The sequence below is a fragment of the Odontesthes bonariensis genome, chromosome 15 (genome assembly GCF_027942865.1).
Source record: "Odontesthes bonariensis isolate fOdoBon6 chromosome 15, fOdoBon6.hap1, whole genome shotgun sequence".
NCBI classification, from domain to species: domain Eukaryota; kingdom Metazoa; phylum Chordata; class Actinopteri; order Atheriniformes; family Atherinopsidae; genus Odontesthes; species Odontesthes bonariensis.
This window is the reverse complement of record NC_134520.1, coordinates 32,242,018-32,250,334: the sequence shown is the minus strand read 5'-3', so window position 1 is coordinate 32,250,334 and position 8,317 is coordinate 32,242,018.

Genomic DNA, 8,317 nt, shown 5'->3' with positions numbered 1-8,317 from the left:
TAATAGTATTAATAATGACATGGCAATATAATAATATTCTTGTCTGGGTGATAAAGGATGAGAAGGACCCAAAATGCAGATCCAGAGGGAGGAGATTGAGGAGAAACTAAATTGATTTATTAAAACTGTAACAAAAATGGCTCAGAGCACGAACATGAACCACAGCGAAATCCATGAACTGAAAGAAACCGAGGGGGAATGTAAACTGTGGGGAGAATGATTAGTGAATGAGTTCAGCTGAGAACATTGAACACAGGTGCTGCAGTGGAGGTAATGACCACAGAGACGAGGGAAACTCAGCGGGAAAGTGGAGCAAGAAACAGAACTGAGGCGAGACGAACTGAAGAAACCTGATGAACCAATAACTAAGAGCAAAAATACAAATCAAGAACAGCAAGAAATCCTAACAAATGACAGAAAACAGATAAGAGAGCTCGTTAAAGACAAAACACCGAGACACTTCTTATCTTTGAAACTGTTTTCTGCTCCTGCATGCAATTACTACTATTTCTCTTCCTAACTGAGAGTTAAAGGCAGGAAGTCAGAATGTGTTATACTTTGTATAACCATCACAGAGAGGATATGACCCGTTTTGATTGGTTTACTTCATCCCTTTTAGGTCAGTCGGCTGATGCTTATTCTGCTCTCTTCACCTCACGAGTAACCGTTTCTATTTTTGTGATATTTCTTTTGGACTTTTTCTGATTTGATTTAGAGCGGCTCCAGGAGTGTTTGTACGCTGGTCGGCAGTGATTTTTGCACACTGACCTTTGAATTACTCGCTTTGCTTGTTTTACATCCCCAGAGCCTCGTCGCTTTCACTTACCACTGTGTGTCTCTCAGCTTTCTTTGCACAGTCCTCCTGGACTTTTACCGTCACTGTGCGAACTAGTCAAAAACCTGTTACCCACCACACAGTGGGAAAAGATACAGCATGGGATTTCTGTAAAGGAGTGTTACACTCTGGTGGTGTGGAGGAGCTGAGGCGAAGAGCAGAGCAGGGCAGTCAGGGGAAGGAGGAATCTCTCTTTTTTTACCTCCCAAACTCGAGCCATGTCCATGTGTGCCGCTGCATGTCTCTTGTAAGATGTAGCAAGGCTGCTCACTCGAGTTTCCATGGTAATGGCAAAGGAAAGAAGAAGAGCGGAGAGGTTTGTGAGACCTCATGTGGAGATCTCCATTGATCTGAATGAGGCTGTAGCTAAAGAGGATGATTCACTCGCTCGGCTAAGAAAACAAGAACACAGAGGGGTGAGAGAGCACAAGGATAGCTCGGAGGCCTCGGCTTTTTAAAGAGACCCATGACTTGTTGAATTCACACTCAATATTGCTCTTATTGCAAAGACCTGACAATGAGAGAGCAAGTCCAACTGAAGGGCCATTTGTTAACACTCAATTTATCACAGGGCTCACTTGTCAGCTATTTTCTGCCTGTAAGTTTCTATGCATAAGAACAGAAAGTCTCCATGGCAGCTGATGTTGAAACGCTCACAGTCGGCCTCTGACTAATACGCCATAAAGCCAGTCTAAACACCAGCCCTCATATTGATTTAGTTTTCAGTCAAACTTTTGCTGCTTTATGTTTTGTTTGACTTTTTTCCCAAACTTCTCTAAGGTTGGATTAGCATTGATGATGGATTGTATGTATTTAAGTACACACGCATGCATATCAGCCAAGATTGTTAGATTGGTTGTCTCCTTTAAGTTTACAGTCGATAAGCATGTTTCATTTGGGAATTTACATTACCAAGAGTGCTGTGGGAAGGAATGGAATCTGAGGAGTTTCCAAAATGGGAAATTAATAGAAAGCATTTTGAGAACCACTGTTTGGGGAATAATGTTCCCCAGAGACACTGAGTGAAGTAGGTTTATTCACATCATCATAGAAAGGAGAAGATCTGGTGAAAGGGCTCCATTCAGACTGAACAATGAGGCTGAATGTGTTGTGTCTCTCTTCACAGGAACCAGTCTGTGTACAGCACAGATCACGCTGACATAAAAGGATAACCAACACAAAACGCATTATATTTTCATTCTACATTTTCACAATGCGACGGAAAGTGATGCACAAAATGTGGATAAAGAATGGATATACTTTCTGAATGTCTGCGCGTCCTTTTGTGAGTCGGTGTTTGAAACAGATGTGTTGGAAATGTGCCTTCCCAGATCTTCATAAATCATGCTGCATTATGAGAGGGCCCCAACCCTTTTGTCTTGTTCTCTCTTTCTTCCTCCAGTTTCTGCACACGGCCTTGCTTTCAGGTAGAAACTCTGTTGCCATGGTGATTTCAACGCCGTTATTGCTACAGCATTGTGTGGAGAACCTGCTGGCAGAGAGGGAGATACATCATCTTTACATTCCCCAACATGCACAGTGGACAACTGTGGCAGCATTTATCACCCTGACAGCGTGTTTACCCCTCCCACTTTCATAAATCATATATCACCAGTGTGGGATGAAGAACTGACGCATTGGTCACATTAGTCTCTTCTGTGTGCACTTAATACCTACCTCTTGTGAGATGTCTCTACCTACAGCCTAGAGATGGGACCAAGTCTCACATGTGCAAGTCTCAAGTTAGTCTCAAGTCTTAGCTTTCAAGTCTCAAGTAAGTTCCAAGTCATTCTTGGGCAAGTCAAGTCAAAGTCAAGTCACCTTATTATTTTACCTGCAGAATCTGATCTTAATAAAGTGAAAACACAAAGATATAAGTAACTGTCAGTAAACATCATTGGCCAATGTGTCCAACCTGTCCACCCCGTATCATATCAAGCTAACGTTAGCTAACTACCGACTAGGCTAACAGGATTATATTAGCTAATATGACGAGCACTTACTGGTCAGAATGGATCTTCAAATGACGAACAAAGTTGGAAGTTGTCGTCTGGCTGTCTGAGATGTTGATGCCGCATGTCTTGCACTGAGCTGTTCGTCTTTTGCCGTCAAAATGGTAATTACAAAAGCCGAAGACAACGACTCTTGGTCCCGCTGACATGTTGATGCATATCTGATATGAGTTTATTCTCTCCAATAAACACTAAGGTATGTAGAGAGGGCATGACTGATTGACAGGGTAGGGATCCAATCATGACGCCATTCTCAGCCTGCGCTCCTACTGGGTAATCGAAATTATTTTTTTTATTAATTTTATATTCAAACTGAAAACATGAACTGAATAACACTCAAGTCATTCAAGTCATCGTGTCTCAAGTCAAGTCAAGTGCCGAGTCTTTAACTTCCAAGTCTGAGTCGAGTCTCAAGTCTTTTATTTTTTGTCAAGTCAAGTCACAAGTCATCAAAACAGCGACTCGAATCCAAGTCACAGTGACTTGAGTCCCCATCTCTGCTACAGCCCACTGATCTCCGGTGATGACTTCAGTCCAGGGGCGATTTTAGGATCTGGTCTTTAGGGGTGCCCAGCCCCCCGTGCTCACAGAGGCACATTATTTCTCACTAATTGAGGCGAACTAGTACATTTAGAAATTTTGGAGCCGTATTAGTTTTGCTTTGAGTAGTGTTTTCCCCTACAACATTCAATTTTGACCTCTTTATTTCAAAAGACTGTGGCTTGACAGGGATAACAGAGAGCCTGAGACAAATATTGAAGATAACTCAACATTTATTTTGGGAGTAAAGAGTTAAAACAAAAACAAATGCTAGAAAATAAATAAAATGGTCACTAAAATAATGCATCCTCGAGCAAAAAAAAAAGTTTTTTTGCATAATATAATATTTAAAAAATGTGCTGAGCAAGGGGATGCCGAGCTATCTCACGGTGGTGCCTTGGCACCACTAAAAATACCCTAGCCTCGCCCCTGCTTCAGTCTCTGGGATCTCGCTGTAAATAGTAAAGAAAATGTTTTTCTACCAACTAATTTTACAGGCAAGCTGAATTTACAACCATTAAGTCGTCATTTGGCTGTCGGGTGGAGTTGGGATACGTGATTAATTAGCCGAGCGATCATCGATCCGGCTGCCGAACACTTCACTGGATATGGATTTCTAAATTGAAAATAAGATGGATTTTGGTCAAAAGATGCCCCTGACAGACTCTAAGAATGTCAGTGCTGGTTGATCTGTTGACAGTCCTCTTGCCTTTCTGCCTTTGAGCGATATGGGGGGTTATCATTTCAGAAAAAAAACATTTTTTCTATCTTTTTGGCAAAAATCCATTTCAGTTACTCCAGCAGGCTAGTCAAGAGGAAAAAGAGCAGTCTGTCTGACAGAAGGATGGATTCCTGCAGTTGTCCTCAGGGCAAGATCTCTTGCATCAATTTTAAGTTTCTATATGAGATGATGTAGAATTTACAACAGCAGCAAACATCTGTGTGTTACATGAAGATGTTTCAGTGTATTTTTTGAATTTTTTTCTTTTTTTTTGTCAGTATGTAAACAACACAAGAAAATGCAGAGCACTGCCTTAAAGCTGGACTCAGAAATATAACTTAAGAAGATTAATCATTGTACATTTACACAGAATCAAACATATGCTTAGAAGAAAATTAAACCATCCATCCATAATATAATAATTTTGCAATTTAGAGATGCCAATTAACCTAACATGCCTGCTTTTTGGTTGGTGGGAGGAAGCCCGGTCAGAAGCCACGCATACACGGGGAGAACATGCAAACTCCACACAGAAAGGCCCTGGGTGGGAATCAAACCTGGAACCCTCTTGCTGTGAGGTTAGGGTGCTAACCACTACACCAATGTGCAACCCACAAGGAAACCAGCTTTTGATTAATAAATAACCCTAGAAAGTGTTACATAAATTGTATAAATAACCATGATAATGTTGCACAGAATGTATAGGTAAATAAAACCAAATTTCCATAAATAAATGGCGTTGGATCATAATGTAAATGCTTTATGTCATTGATTATGATTGTGTGATTTTTAGAGAAGAGGTTCGGTGTGATGATGGATTTTGGATAAAGACACAAAAATGTTTTAGTCTTGATTTTGGTGAACCTATAAAGGCTGCCTGGGGTCAGACATTGAAACAGCCAAAGAGATTATGAGTAGATGTAGTCGGGCAGGATTCCTGAATTCAGGAAACAAAGCCTGTTCGGGCAAGCTTTGGAAAATGAAGCTCATAACTTAGAACGGCCTACATGTTGATCTGGTGAGAAGCCAAAGCCACGGCCACACCTGCACACACACCGAAACAGACTCAGGACACCGACACACGCACACACCATGAAGGGAAACTGAAATAAGAGTGAGGACCTGGAGCCGAACAGCTCGTGACATATGACAGATGTTTTTAGGCCGGTGAGGACAGCACTCACCTCACTTCAATGCATTTCTACTCCTGTATGACTCGTTGCTTTCTTACAGAGATGGGACCAAGTCACACATGTGTAAGTCTCAAGTAAGTCCAAAGTAATTTTTTCTTGGGCAAGTCAAGTATAGTCAAGTCAAGTCAAGTCACCTTATTATTTTACCTGCAGAATCTGATCTTAATAAAGTGAAAAGACAAAGATATAAGTAACTGTCAGGAAACATCATTGGCCAATGTGTCCAACCTGTCCACCCCATATCATATCAAGCTAACATTAGCTAACTACCGACTAGGCTAACAGCATAATATTAGCTAATTTGACGAGCACTTACTGGTCAGAATGGATCTTCAAATGACGAACAAAGTTGGAAGTTATGCTAGATGCTTAACACTCAAGTGGTGAACAGAATGGCATATTGACTGATGTCATAATTTGGGGGAATAATTGATTGCCAATGAAGTAAAGATGAAAATATTGGAAAAAAGTAAAAAAAACGCCTGATTTCTTTGCATTAAATTGAGCCAAAATCATGAAGAAATGTATTTTAAGAGTTATAATTTAATTGGATGTTGTCTCCACATGTGTTCTGTGCATCCGGAATGCATTTATTGACAGCTTACCCAACCCACTGAGGATTTGTGGAAAATTGTAATTTTCCAACATTTTCTATCAAAAAATGAAAGGTACATACACTAAAATGGCCACAACTTTTTTTTCGCGATGTTTCCGGCAGAGCAGCCCCTCTAATTATTGCTTCTTTTGCCTTGTGTACACCAAGAGCGACCTACGCTAACTGAGCCCCGGAAATCATTATTTCTCTATGGAGGGTGAGCTAAAGGCTGATTCATACTCGGCGCAAACGCGCAACTGTTCTGGCTTGAGAACCATTAATGACGTCATCGAAAGCGCCAGCCCCTACACAGTTCCTTCAGCTCATAAGCGCAGTTTGCGCCGAGTATGCGTCACATTTGCAGTTCTCTCCAGACCAGCGAGCGTCACTGTTGAGGAAACAAGCTGAAAAGCATAGGAAGAAAGCATACACAATGCCACCTGTGGTGTCACGTCAGCAGAGGCTGGCACATCTGATGCGGAATGAATTTACTCTGGGTGTAGAACTGTATATGTATCTCAGAGCTAAGCGGCTGCGGCAAAAACAGAAGAGAAGGTGGAATGTTTGTCCTTTGCAACAAGACGAACTTTGTCAAACGTTGTCCCAGTGTAACTTCATAGACGTGTCGTACAGATGTTTGTAGAGGCGCATCCTCTCGGTCACCGTGGTCTCTGCAGTGTTCATTTTTTCTTTTTCTTGGTCAGCTGTTTCCGGTTGAGCGCGCGTGAAGTCAGAAAAAAAGTTGTGTGCGCGCCCTTGCGCCGCGCGAGGATTTTCTAGCTTGCGAAGGGGGGCGTGGCGGAATTTTGGGACACGTGACCGTTTGCGCCATTTGCGACCAGCTAATATGAGCGAGGTCGCGCCGAGTATGAATCAGCCTTAACTGCGCTACCAGAGCGGATTCCAGAGATTAAACTCAAGCTAACTTTATGGTAATGAGCTATGACGCGGTTCGGCGAAAACCAATGACAATCCACAGATTGTAGGGGTTCGACAATCCGCAGGGTTTGCGGAAACAGACGTGAAAACTTTGGTTCCTAGTTCCTATGTCCTTTAAACATGGCTACTGAAAAATTAATCACTAATTAATGGTTAATTTTTAACTGGTTCTTTGGCCATTAGTTTAGGCCCTATCCAAACAATAGTTGTTTAATCCTGAGACTGTTGCAATTGCCGTGTCGAGTGCTTCAATACAATAGTGTAGTAACCCCACGCATACCTTTCTCACTGCAATTAAGTTTTATTTCGGATCTATTTCGGATTTTATTTCGAATTTATTTTATTTTTCACAGCTGCCTCTGCTATTCCTGCTCTTCTCAGGTGTACCTATTAATGTAATTTTACATAATTTGTAACGTGATGTATATCTTGTATAACAAATTGTAAATAACAACACATTTATTCGTGTCCCTGCCCTCTCTTTTCTCATGTTTTTTTCCAGCGGGGATGCTGCACAGCCGCGGGGCCTTTAAGAATTCAACATTCTAAATGTGACGTCACGAGCGAACACAGCTACCAAAGCAAATTCCCAAGCAAAGCTTCTCCAGCGACCTCCGCTACCAGGAAGCGTAGGTCACCCTTGATGTAAACGCAGCATTAGGGTCAGTGAACATAAAAAACACAAATAAAAAGTATGGCAGACCATGTCAGGTTCAACCCTTTTTTGAGACTTTGGCTCCCCGACTGTCATTCAAGTCATCGTGTCTCAAGTCAAGTCAAGTGCCGAGTCTTTAACTTCCAAGTTTGAGTCGAGTCTCAAGTCTTTTATTTTTTGTCAAGTCAAGTCACAAGTCATCAAAACAGCAACTCGAGTCGACTTGAGTCCAAGTCACAGTGACTTGAGTCTCCATCTCTGCCTTCTTAAGTTGCATACTGGAACTTTTATGTACTTTGTCTTCTGCAGACAGATCTGTAACTGGCCAGAAATTGCTTCATCTATGGCAACATCTCGTTGCAGCAGCGATGGCAGACTGGAAAAGCCAAATGAGATGATAAATTTGGACTGGAAGTGTTGTATAAACTGAACCCACAGGAGTGTGTCCCGACAGAGATATAAGGTATAACACTGAACCCAGAAGCAATTGGTGGGATATGGCAACTGAAAAGTAAAAAAAACACTTAAAATGAAGAAACCCAGAGTATAAGAGAGGCTTCTTTTATAAATAAACTTCAACTTCTGTACTGGAAAAAAATGTCCCTCCAAAAATAAGTAAAAAAACAACAAATACAAGACGTTTTTGCTTGAAATAAGCAAAAAATCTGCCAATGGAACTAGTGAAAATTGGCTTGTCAAGATTTCTTGAAATAAGATGTGATATTTAGGACTTTTGAGTTAGAAGTGATCTTGAAATTAGCTTAAAAACCTCAAAAAAAGCTTGTTTCATATGATATGTGACTCAAAACAATTTGTTTTCGAGACTT